Source organism: Fulvia fulva, chromosome 3 (genome assembly GCF_020509005.1).
Source record: "Fulvia fulva chromosome 3, complete sequence".
Lineage (NCBI taxonomy): Eukaryota > Fungi > Ascomycota > Dothideomycetes > Mycosphaerellales > Mycosphaerellaceae > Fulvia > Fulvia fulva.
In genome coordinates, this window is record NC_063014.1 from 167,532 (window position 1) to 181,076 (window position 13,545).

Below are 13,545 nucleotides of genomic sequence, written 5' to 3' on the forward strand. Positions count from 1 at the left end.
CGAGTATCTTATAGCCTTCCGTACTCGCTACGGGCTATTCGAGTCGCTCGTTATGCCCTTCGGCGTTTATAACGGGCCTAGTACCTTCTAGAACTTTATTAACGACATCCTTTAAGAGTTCCTCGATCAGTTCTATACTACCTATATCGACGACATCCTAGTCTATAGCGAGACTAAGGAGGAGCACCGCGAGCACGTCTATAAGGTCCTTTAGAAGCTCGTAGACGCCGGCTTATAGCTCGACATCGACAAGTACGAGTTTAAGAAGACCGAAGTCAAGTTCCTTAGTTTGATCATTACCGTAGACGGTATTAAGATGGACTAAGAGAAGATCGACGCTATCGTCGAATAGGATGCTCCTACGAACATTAAAGAGGTCTAGGGTTTCCTAGGCTTTACTAACTTCTACCGCCGCTTTATCTACGCATTCTCGGGCGTAGTACGCCCTTTAACGAAGCTCACGCGTAAGGGTAAGAAGTTCGCCTAGACCGACGAATACTAGGAGGCTTTTAACTTACTTAAAGCAAAGTTTATTAAGAACCCGCTTCTATAGCACTTCGATTTCGAACTAGAGACCCGTATAGAGACCGACGTATCCGACGGCGTAGTAGGCGGTGTCCTACTATAACGCCGCTCGCCTAAATCCCCCTAGTTACCTATCGCCTTCCTCTCTAAGAAGATGACCGCTACGGAGTATAACTACGAGATCTACGATAAGGAGCTTCTCGCTATCGTCAAAGCTTTCGAAGAGTAGCGCCCCGAGCTCGAAGGCTCTACTATACCTATCTAAGTAAGCTCCGACTATAAGAACCTCGTCTACTTTATAAAGAGCAAGCTACTTAATCGTCGCTAGGCCCGCTAGAGCGAGTTCCTCTCCCGGTTCAACTTTATAATCTCGTATACGCCCGGTAAGGCCAACTCGATAGCCGACGCCCTTACCCGCCGCCCTAGTGACTCTCTAGTTGATCGAAGAGGGGGCCGGCAAATCGTAGAGCAACAAGTCATTAAAGAGTATAACCTCTCTTCCGAGCTTCGAGAGTACCTATTAAACGGCTAGCCTACGCTCGCCGCTTCCTTTGCTACTCTCGTGCTCGCTCCTACCTACCTTAACGAGAGTAACGATAAATCCGAGCCTAAAGAATACGCCTCGGACGCTAAGGACTTAAACGACGATAAAGAGGGCTTAGTAACGACCGACGGCTTATCCGAATTAGACTTTAAGGGGTTTAATAATAAGGAGTAGCCCGAAGGCATTATAGCACGAGTACGAATAGCGTACGATGCCGACCTAGACGCCTAAGAGTTAGTTTAGGCCCTTAAATCTAGCGCGAGGACATTCCCGGGCTTCTCGCTATCCGAGTACGAGCTCTAGGAAGGTGTCGTCTACTTCCGTAAGAAGCTTTACGTACCGTAGCCCGAAGGCTCTAATATCCGAGCTAAGATTCTTTAAATCATCTACGACTCCGCCTCTAGGGGTCACCTAGGCGTAGCTAAGACCTATAAGCTCCTCGCTAGGTATTAATAGTAGCCGTATTCCTAGAAGGACGTCCGCCGCTACGTACTAAACTACGCTACTTACCGAAGAGCTAAAGCTAACCGCTACCGTCCCTACGGTCTCTTATACCCTCTCCCGGCTCCTAATCGTCCGTAGAAGTACATTACGATAGACTTTATTACCGATCTCCCTTACGGTAAGACCTTTAGCGGCGTAAAAGTAAAGGCCCTTCTAGTAATCGTAGACCGGTACTCTAAGGACCGGTATATAATCCCGTGCTAGAGTATGACCGTAAAGGAGACTACTCGCTTGTTCTACGAATTCGTCTAGCGCTTTCAAGGCCTCCCGGATAGCATCACCTCTAATAGGGGCACCTAGTTCATCTCGTACTTCTAGAAGCGTCTATATACTATCCTAGGCATTAAGTATAACCTCTCGACTAGTTTTTAGCTACAGACCGACGGCTAGACCGAAATTACGAACGCTATCCTCGAGTAGGTCCTTCGTTACTTCGTCGACTACTACTAGAAGGATTGGCCTTAGTATATCCCTACGGTAGAGTTCACTACTCGTAACTAGGACTCGGAGACTACTAGCTACTCTCCCTTCTATACTACGAGAGGTTACTACCCTTGTATAGGTATAGAACTAGAAGAACCTCTCCCGCCTACCGAAGACGTAAACGAGTAAGTAGTAGACGAGTTCGCTACTATACTCTTATAGATCTATAAAGAAGTTCACGACGAGATAGTATACGTATAAGCAATCTACGAGGATTAAGCTAATCGTCGTCGCTAGCTAGCTCCCGACTACTAAGTAGGCGATATAGTCTACCTTAACTCTAAGAACATTAAGACGGACCGCCCCTCTAAGAAGCTAAACTAGAAGAACCTAGGTCCTTTTAAGATCACCGAGCGTATTAGTTTATACGCCTACTGTCTAGCTCTTCCTACGAACATAAAGATCTACGACGTCTTCTATCCCGTACGCCTTCGGCCGTCGGCTAAGGACCTATTCCCGAACTAAAACTAAGACATACTAGGTCCTCCCGATAAAGTAGAAGTCGACGAGCCTATTAACCTACCTTCTAACGACTATACCGTCCGTAAGATCCGGGGAATCCGCGTAGAGCCTAACGACGTTAAAGGACTACCGCCGATCAAGTATAAAGTCGAATAGTAAGGTTGCCCTAAGTAGGATACCTTATAGGAACCTATCTAATATATCATCTTTAATCGTTAAGTAATCGAAGAATACTACGCCCGCGTAGACGGCCTAGAAGTCAATATCGGTAGGCTCTTCGAATCTAAGCTCTTCGACGGGGCTTACTAATAGTATATCGACTATAATATTAGGCCTAGGCCTAGTACTAAAGCTGAACATCCTCGATATATAGAACTACTACGGCTTCGTAGGAACTTAGCTTTGTTCGGGGGGGCTACTATTATAGTCTCCCTATAGAGTGTACAGAAGGTAGGGACAGAAGAGCCTTAGAGTACTTAGAAGTCGTTAAGAAGTGATAGTCTAGCTTAGTATATAAGCGCTAAGAATCATATACCCCGTAATATTCGCTACGGGACCTAGCCCTCTAAATTCACCCCTCTACTAAACCTTAACAGATTCACTTCGGCTCGTGACTATATGACTTACGGCACTCCCGCGAGTACCCGCGACTACGCTAAACCCTAGAAGAAGCACGTAGAAGACTCGGAACGTAGGGCAGGTTGGAATAAGGTTTTGAGTAAAGCTACTAAGCGCGGCTTCGTACGGGTTAGCCCTATTAATACGGGGACACGCACTCGCGAGGGTCGCGTATAAATATCTAGCCTTCCTAGGCCTCTCTTGCTTTCTTCGTCTTTCGTTTTGTATAGCAATTATACTACACCCTTTATATCTACACTTCGTACCTACATTCTCGCTTTTACCCTTATATCTTATAGGCTAGGCTCTCGCCCTAACATCTCGTATAGGAGGTTATAGTCTACTCACTTCCTATTAATAGTACTTAGACCTTTTTATGACAGGTTAAGCTAGCTTATAAACCTCTAGAAGTGTAGACTAGTCTTTAGTTTTATAAACCCATCTATAACTATCTTAGAGGTTAGGGTGTACTTAATAGCAATAAGCCTCCTCTACCAAAGTTTCCTAATAGCGTTATAGGCAATGTCAATGTGCTTCGACTTGTTATAAACATATACATCTTTTACTAGGGTAAGGGTAGCTTAATTGTTACCTCTTAATTAGACTAGTCTCAAATTTGATACAGTCTCCTAGTTTCTAGTGATTCTTAGTTAATAGGAACAGTCTCCTACTAACCCTAGACAATCCATTTTTCTTAGTAGTAAAGCTAGGAATTAGGACTGCTTCGTATATACATTTATAGCTATATATTTAGCCTCTATTATAGATGTTGCTACAGACTTTTGCTTCTTACTTATCTAAGAAACTAGTACCCTATAGAGGAAGAAGACATACCTAAGGATTAAGACTCTGTCTGCTTTGTCTATTACATAATCAGAATCACAGTATCTAATAAGGTGTCCTTTTCTAGACTTTAAGAACTAAAGTCCTAGATTAGGGTATAATCTTAGGTACCTAGTGATCTTCTTCAAAGCCTTCATATAGTAGGTGGATAGGTCACTTATAAATAAGCTCATCCTTCCTAGGGCAAAAGCAATGTCTAGCCTTATAATTGTTGCTAGCTACATCTAAGTACTATTGATACTCTAGTACTCTGCCTTGTTATACCTCTTATCTATATAGCTTAAAGGTTTAAGGGCCTTATAGCTGTCTATAGGTAAGTATATAGGTGCTGCCTTCTTATAGTTCATTCCTATCTTAGCTAGGCTATCCCTAATAAAGTGTCCTTAGTTAAGTTTTAGGTTTCCTCTCTTCCTGTCCCTTATAACTCTTATACTAAGGATCTTTTTAGGTTCACCTAGATCTTCGATCTTGAAGATCTTACTAAGTTCTCTTTTAAACTAGAGAACATCTATTAACCTTAGTGTAGCAATTGGAATGTCATCCACATATATAAGGATTATAATCTCCCTCTTTTTATAGATAAGTAGGTATAGATCTACTTCTGACTGTGTGAATCCAATCTCTCTAAGCTTTAACATATAGAGTTGATTCTAATCTCTAGCTACTTACTTAAGTCTATATAAGCTTTTAAGGATTTTGAACACTATGTCTAGTAGAAGCTCAACTCCTAGTAGTAGTAATATAAAGATGTCTTTATAGAGGGTGCTTTCTGTGAATGTATAGTTCACATCTACTTAGTAAAGATGAAGATCCTTCTTATATACAATAGCCATAAACACCCTAAGGGTGTCCTATCTTACTATAGGTGCAAATGTCTCTATAAAGTCAACACTAAACTTCTATAAGAAGCCCCTTATAACTAGTCTAGCCTTGAACTTTTCAATAGCTCTACTAATGCTTCTCTTAATATTAAAGACCTATCTTGATATAACTAGATTTGCTCCTTTTAGTAGAACAGAATTTTCCTAGGTGTTGTTACTCTATAGAGCATCTAGTTCCTTTTAGATTGCTTCCTTCTAACGATGTCCCTATTTCTTGTCATTTATAGCATCCTTATAGAATTTTAGAATTGGGACCTCTTACTTATATATAATGGCTTCTATAGTTACTATAAAGGCCATTTCCTTAACTTCTTCTAGGAATTCGCTATCCTATAGTATTGAACTGTCTACTAATTGTATAGCTATAAAGAAAGCTTAGTAAAAAGCAGTAAGGTTCTCTAAGAGGTCTATTACTTCTACTACTTTAGTAGTGAGTTCGGGCTTAAGGACTATAGATTTTAGGGCTTTCTATTTCATATTATAGCCCTCAACATCATAGTCAGCCTTTCTCTTTCTAAGGGATAATTTAGGGACCGTCACTTATAACCTAGTAACGTCTATTTCCTAGGGATCTAGGGAGCTTCTCTTAATTAGCTAATCGATTTTCTAAAATTCCCCTACGTTCTCCGGAGGTTAGGGAAGTTATATAAACAGCTTTCTCGGCTAAGCAACTTTAGGGCTCTTAATTAGCTAATCTATTTCGGGGGTACTTTAATAGACGCCTAAAGAGTAGGTAGATTGTCCTAAGGATACGTTTTTCCTCGGCCTTCCTAAGGGCTTCCTAGCTAGTGTACTGCTTAGTAGATTGAATGTTGGAACGTTAAGACCTATATCACCTCTAGGCTAGTCCTTAGAGAAGTCTGTATATATGTGTTGTTTAACAGCTCTTATGTCTAGTTCCTAAAAGAGCTAGGCTTTAGCTATGTTTTCAATATACCTAATATATACTGCTTCTTTACCCCTATTTATTAGCTTATTACTTCTTGCCTATTAAGGTTAGGATCTTATGTCTATATAGACAACAGCTTTGTATCCCTAAACTTTCAAATAGTTAATAGTCGGTTTGATGCTATCAAAAGCCTTATCTAGTAAAACCTTAAACCTATCGTAATCTAGGCTATTTAGCAGTTTGTTCCTTATATAAGTTTAGGCCTCTAGTGCTTTAGGCCAAAATTCAACCGGCATTTTAGCCTCTTCAAGTATTGCCCTTATAGAGTCCTCTAAGGTTTGTATTGACCTCTTAACTAGTCCATTCTGTAGAGAGTTGTATGCCTTAGTCGGCTCGAGCCTAATCCCTAAATCCTTCTCTTACTACTTTACTAATGTAATAAGTTCTTTTATATTGTTAAGTCTTACTGCTTTTAGCTACGCTAATGATTTCCTCTCTACTTTAATCTTCTAGTTCTAGAGAGTAACTGGAGCATCTTCTCTTTTCCTAAGAGGAAAGGTCCACTTCTTCCTAGAGAAGTTGTTAACAATCTTAAGCTAGTATTTGAATCCTAGTCTTGAGATTAGTAGTAGGCTATATATGTCAATAGATATAAGGGCAAGTCTTTTAGGTCTTCTCTCTATAACTTTGCCTTTATACTTCTTCATCTTTGCTATTGAACATACTCTACACTAGTGAAAGCTATCCTTAGGGATAGGAATAGGTTCTTTTAAGTCTATTACCTTATAAAGATTCTAGAGCAAATTCTTCCCAAAGTTTACAAATCTTCTATACTAAAGCACCTACTACTTTAGGTCGGTCTCTAATTAAGTAGTCACAAAGGCATTCTCTATTAGTAGTGCACATAATGAGTAATGTGCCCGTTCTTATAGGAGAGGAGAAATCTTATTAATGAATAGAACTCCCCTAAGGAGCTTTGTCTAGACAACAGTCTTACTAGAGGGGGAAATAAGAGAAAATAATAGAGGTTGAACACCAAACTACTTACTAAACTAGTTCTATAAAACCAGGTTTACTCCTAGCTTAGGTATAAGTAGGACATCTTCTAAAACAACTTTTCTACTAGCTCTCCTACTCATCTCTACATTCCTAATATAAGTGTAAGGGCGCGCGTACCATAGGGTCCGAATGAGATAGTTGTTGTTCTACGAAGCTACGAAAGAGGAGCGCGAGGCGCGGCGAAGTTATAAAGTAAAGCCAAGCCGCGCTAACCCGATGCAGAAGGTCCGCGGTTCAGCCGGGCCGACGCAGCTACAGTGAGGGGTCGCGGGCTGCCCGTGACAGTACCCCCCCTCCCAAAACACGCCTCAGTCCTCTGAGCGTTATTCACCTTGTGAGGCCACTTGCCTGTCGAGCTCCATAATCGCGCGAACGCCGAATCATCCTCTAGTGCCCTGTCGTCATCCGATAACATCGCATTCGCTCTATCAAGACTATCCTCGACCGGCTTCCTTCGAGAAACATGTTGCCTAGTTAGCTGGCTTGCCCCAGATCTAAGTCTGTCTTCGGCTCGCACTCGCGTATGATCCTTATGACCAAAGTTGGGTATCATTGCAGGCTCTGTAGGCTCCACTCGAGTATCGAATATGTGCGGAGCAGATTCTATTAGAGGCAAGGCTCGAGGCGACTCATTCGTGACGGTGTCTTTCGGAATGACCCTGATCGAGTTGAGCCCGAGTATCTCAGTGGCTGGTAGGGACCAGTCAGATGGAGCTGCGAAGCCTACAGGCGTAGACAACTCCGGCCGGTTATGGTGAAAGTCTGCAACAGCGGCGGCTGCGTGTTCAAGCATGTCCTCTGCAGGTTGCCAGGTCTCACCATCCTCTTCGTTCTGATATCCAGCCCATTTCACCTTGTACCATGTATCTACTTTGCGCTTGTGCCCCTTCTTCACCTTGCCTGCCCGCTTACGGGTGTACATGTCAAGGATCTTTTCCACCTCGTACATGTGCGTAGGTGCTGCCACTACATCGGCTGCTGCATCAGCCTCGGTGGTGTCAGGTTCGATAGTTATCGGTGGTGGCGGCGCCAGATGCTGCCCTTCAAGTGGTGGGAAATCGGGGTGGTCGGCTCGTTGTAGTAGTGAGGTGTGGAAGCAGTTATCAAGTCCTACTAGAGCGTCTGATAGTTTCAGTCGATAAGAGAGTCTGGCCGGCATAACTTCCGTGATCTGGTAAGGGCCGGCATATCTCCTGTCCAGCTTCTTAGATGGTCGAGTCGTGCGGATGTTCTTGGTGCTAAGATACACCCAATCACCCACCTTGTAGTCTGGAGGAATGCTTCGGTGGCGGTTTGCTGCCTCTGCTTGGAGAGCTTGTGACATTCGCATATTCTCTTGAAGGTGTTTGTGAAGCTCGCAAATTCGACGCACAAAGGTTTCTGCTGATCGCGCGTCCAGTCGCTGGAGAGTGGTCAGTCCTCCCTCCTTTCCAGCGTTCAGGTCAACTCGCTCTATGAACTCAGGGTTGTATCCTAAGGTGGCGTAGAACGGCGACACACCAGTAGTCTCAGACAGGTGATTGTTGATCGCGAACTGAGCAAGGCACAGCCATTCTGCCCAGTCATCCTGTGCCTCGTTGGTGAACATGCGGAGATACTGTTCCATCGCCTGGTTAGTGCGTTCTGACTGTCCATCAGTTTCTGGGTGATACGAAGAACTCAGCTTGCGATTTGTGCGGAGCATCTTGCAGAGTTTCTTCCAGAAGGTAGCAACCCACTGCTTGCCACGGTCTGATGTAATGGTGTCAGGAAACCCGCGCCGACAGAACACATGTTTGAGGAAAAGCCTTGCCGTATTCTGTGCTGTCATTGCGCCAATAGGGATCAGCTCGACTTCCTTAGTGAGCCTGTCAGTGACGGTCATAATGTTGTTGTAGACCATGCCGTCAAGAGTGCTGTCTGGGAGTCCGACAACGAAGTCGACTGCAATGTGTTTCCAAGGCCGATCTGGAACAGGAAGTGGCTGTAGTAATCCTAGTGGCTGGGAGTGCAGAGATTTTGTTGTACGGCAGGTGCGGCAATTCGCGGTGTATCTGCGCACGGATCTCGCTAATCCAGGCCAGTAGAATTCACGTGCTACGAGTTCATAAGTGCGAGCTCGTCCTGGATGGCCTGCTGCTGGAGCGTCATGGTTTATCTTGATTATCCTGGTCTGTAAAGCTTGGTCATTTGGTACCCATAAGCTCCAGCCGTCGTATTGGTTTCGAACATATAGCAGGTCGCCATCCACTTTGCAGTGTGCTGGGTGAATCTTCGCTCTCTGTAGCAGTGTAGGAGTGCGGTCTTTCTGCAGGTCCTTAATCGCGGTCTTGAGCTCGTTATCGGTTACGTACGCCGTCGACATTCGATACTCGAGTTCGGCTTCCCGCTGACTTTCACGCGTCGCCGGTTGTTCAGTAGGCGCATCTCGTTCTGTAGGCATAAACTCTTCAGCTTCAGGGTTTAGCGGTACTGGTTCCTCTTCTTCCGGCGCATCTTCTACTGTTGCCTGTAGTGAGGCGATCTTAAGGAATCGCTTAGGAGGCAGCAATGTCTGATGCTGATGCTGGTTCCGAGGGTCGTCCACCCCCTGCGGAAGGTCCTGGCTGCGTCTCGTCAGGCTGTCTGGCTTTGTACCTTGAAGTCCTGGACGGTATATTATCTTGAAGTTGAACTGTGACAAGAACTCAGCCCAACGCGCTTGTCGCCGATTTAGCTGCTTTGTCGTCATGAAGTATTCCAGGTTCTTGTGGTCGGTGTAAATCTTGACTGGCTGTGAGTCCTCATCATCTGCCTCGCAGGCGAGCTCGGGTCTCCATTCCTCAAAAGCCTTGATGATGGCTAACAGTTCCTTATCATAGATTTCATAATTGCACTCCTGTGGACTCAACTTCTTCGAGTAGAAGGCCACAGGATGTAGCACACCATTCTCGTCATACTGCGAAAGCACGCCGGCGTTCACAAAATCTGAAGAATCTGTCTCTATTACTGTTTCCCTGCCTGGCACGTAATGTGCGAGCATGCCGGCTTTGCTGAACGCAGCTTTCAAATTGTCAAAGGCTCGTTGGCAATCTAGTGACCATTGAATCCTTCTGTTCTTGTGATTGCTTGGTCCGTCCGACTTGGTCAGGTTTGTGAGAGGAGCAGCTATGCGCGAAAATGCTTCGATGAATCGCCTGTAGAAGTTGGCAAATCCAAGGAAGGCCTGGACATCCTTCAGGTTCTCAGGAGCTTCCCATGTCTGAATACATTCGAGTTTCTCGGGGTCCATCTCGATGCCGTCAGGGGTTATGATTAGCCCAAGATACTTCACCTTCTGTTGGTGGAATTCGCTTTTGTCGATGTCCACTGTAAGTCCTGCATCGCGTAGCTTGGTGAGAACCTTCCGCACGTGTTCAATGTGCTCCTCCAAGGTGTCACTGAAGATAAGTACGTCATCCAGGTAGGCCGACACAAAGTCGTCTAGGTGTTCTTGCAAGACCTTGTTGATGTATGATTGGAACGATGCTGGTCCGTTGCACAAGCCGAATGGCAACACTAGACACTCGTAGATGCCGTATCGTGTCGCAAACGCTGTCAACCACTCGTGCCCTTCAGCTATCCGTAACTTGTTGAAGGCTGCTACAATGTCCAGCTTTGTGAAGTACTTCTTGCCGTGCATGCGGTTGAGCGTCTCTTGTATCAAGGGAATCGGATACCGGTTCTTGATAGTGATCGCATTCAATCCTCTGTAGTCGATACAAACACGCAGCCCACCTCCAGGCTTACGTACCACTAGCACTGGTGCAGGAGACTGGTTCGTCTTTTGCCCTGCTTTCCGCACCTTCCCTTCAGATGTTTGCTCGTCTAGCCATTTTTTAACTGCCTCGTTCTCCTTCTCAGCTAGGCCGTAGGGCTTGCGGTATGGTGGCTCTTGTGGACCATCAGGCTTAATGTGAATCTCATGATCTACGCCTAGTCGGTGAGGTGGGAGTCCTTCATGATCCTTAGCTGAGAAAGCGTCCGCAATATCGTGGTACATTGGCGGCAACTTCTCCTTCGGGTTGTGATTGAACTGCTTGTTCAAGAATTGGTCCAGATCATCAGCAGCCATTGCACTCAGCTTAAGCTCTCCGCCGTCGCTCTCACGCCTAGTGGGCATGATGTAGAAGCACTCAGCCCCAGGCCGGTGCGCGTACATCCCCCACGCGCGTTGAGAAACGCCCTGGCAGTCCACTTCTTCATCGTCTATGTCTTCCAGGTCATATGATGAGGCATTCAGCTCTGCTCCTCCTGCTGTGAAGCTCGCTACATCTCCAGTGAAGGGCTCTGGTCCGTACCGTACTGGTGCCTGCTTCTTCTTCTCGCGGTGGTTCAGGGATTGCACTGTTGTCGGTGTCTTATTCTGTAGACAGTGACCAAAGCAGTAATCCGACCTGAATGCCACCTCGCCTGTCTCCCAGAAGATGTTTGGGTTGTGCGCTGTAAGCCACGGCAGGCCAAAGACGATGTCGTATTCGAGGTCGGTGACGTAGCATAACATTTGCTCGTGATGATCGCCTATGACTACGTCTACAGGGGCCGCGTGTGTAATCTGCCGCGCAGTGGCCGTTCCATCTCCCAGTGTTAGTCGTCGGCTTTGCGTCAAAGGGATCAGGGGTATTGTGTATTTGCGTGTGAATTTCCAGTCAAGAAAGAGAGAGGTGGAAGCAGAATCTACAAGGCCTCGAGCCTTTCTCTGTTGTATCATTACGGGTAACACTATGTGAGGGTACACAGCTGGCTGTTGCTTATCCAGTGCGCATGCCGATATCTTAAGCTCCTCACTATAGTCTGTTACCGTCTCTTGCGTTCCGTGTCTCTCAATCTCATGCTCTTTCTGTCCTAGGAAGTTCGGGTGACCGCTGTCTACCACGCTTAGGCAGCGGTCGTGCCATTTCCCTGCCGCGGATCGGCGGCTAGGGAACTGAGGTTCGCGTTCGGATTCGGCGTGGTATTGCGTGGACGCGGTGGGCGATAGTCGCCATCGTACCCATACATTGGGCATTCAGGGTTGGTCGACACGTGAGAACCTGTACGGCAGCGGTAGCACTTACCCTGCTTCTTAAGGTCTTCGCGCTGCTCACGGTTGAGCGTAGGCAGGTTCTGTAGATGTGTCGGCAGATCCTCCTTCTTCTTGGTACCAGCGTACTGTAGTGGGCGCTGTACCAAGGCACCTGCTACACCGGCAGCGGCACTAGCAACTGCGTTGCCGTTGTTCTGGTTGTTCTGGCCGCCATTGCTGTTCGAGTTGCCATTGCCCCGGGGGCGCTCCTTCTGCGGGTATAGTCGATCTGTCTCGTAGAAACTCTCGTCCAGTGCGGTGCACTCCTCGATAACGTCTTGCATGCTGTCTAGGCGGCGGTCGACTTCGCGGTCGCCGAAGGTCTTGATGAAGTACTTGCGGTTCAGTCGGTTACGGAACAGCATGAGCTCGGTCTCATCGGTCCATGACATCCAGGCGCGCAACTTCGAGTAGCGGGCATGGAAGGCTACAAAGGTTTCGCCTTGTTCTTGCTTGCAGGTAGCAATGTCAACCATAGCCTTGGTTCCCTCATTGCGTGTGCCATATTGGCGTGTCATCCAGTCTAATAACTCTTCTCCAGTCTTGAACTCGTTGAAGGACTGCTGTCCAGGCACAGGGATCCTCGGCTTGATGCTTCGCTGAGGATCACCTTGTGTCCACCCATACACGAAGCGCAGACCATCTGCCTCAGTGCGGAAGGTTGCTACAGTCAGCTTTAGGAGAACACTGCTGTACCAGCTGTCGAAATTGGGGTCGTCATCGTTCTTGAAGTGCTTAGGGTCGGGCACACCCTTGCCGATCTCCATGCCGCGAGTGAGGGTGCGGTCAATGGTGAAGAGACGTTCTGGAAGGTCAACCAGTGGTGTCTGGGTGCGGGTGTTGCGCATTCTCGAGTCACGACTGTTGTTGGGTCCTGGTCGCGGACGGTCGTTGTCACGTCCTCGGCCATTGTCGCCACGGTCATCGTCGTCTCCATCGTTATCGTTATCACCACCACCGCCACCGCCCCCTCCACCAGCAGCTTCGCGATACCTACGCAATAGCTGCTCGAGTGAGGTCTCGCGTGGGCGGGAACGAGAGGGTCGGCGGCCTGAGCGGCCCCTACCTCCGTTCTGTGTGGTGTCTCCTGCCTCAAGCCGAGCCTTCAGGTCATCGACTTCTTGTTGTAGGGCCTGGTTCTTCGCCTCAGCATCTTGTGCCTTCTTCTTCTCCTTCTCGCAGATCTCGCTGAACTGCTTGCACAGGTTGTTGGCTTCCTTGTATTTCTTCCCCAGCTCTTGCAACTTAGCTGGGTCGCAATCCTTCTTGCTCTTGAGATCTGCTGCCATTTTCTGTGTGACAAGCTCTTCACTTCGCAGCATCTTGTAGATGCGGTCGTATTCGGTGTACAGCGTGGTGTACTGGGTGTTCTGGAGGTCGTTGGCTCGCTCCATTACATCGAGTTGTCTGCCCTTAGTAATTGCCGTGTTGACTGCTTGTAGCACGAAGTCGTGGGTGGTCTTCGGGTGTTGGGATGCAAGGGTCGTGAGGTTGTCTGGGGTGACATTCTGGTATTCGGATGCGAGAATGTGTTCTGCCTCGTCGAGTGATAGATACACCTCGTCTGGGTCGCCGCCTGGGTTCTCTTCGAGCTTGAACTCGAACAGTTCTGTAAAGTCAATCTCACCACCTTCTTCTCGCTCGAAGGCCTTCTGGTAAGCTTTATCAATCTCTT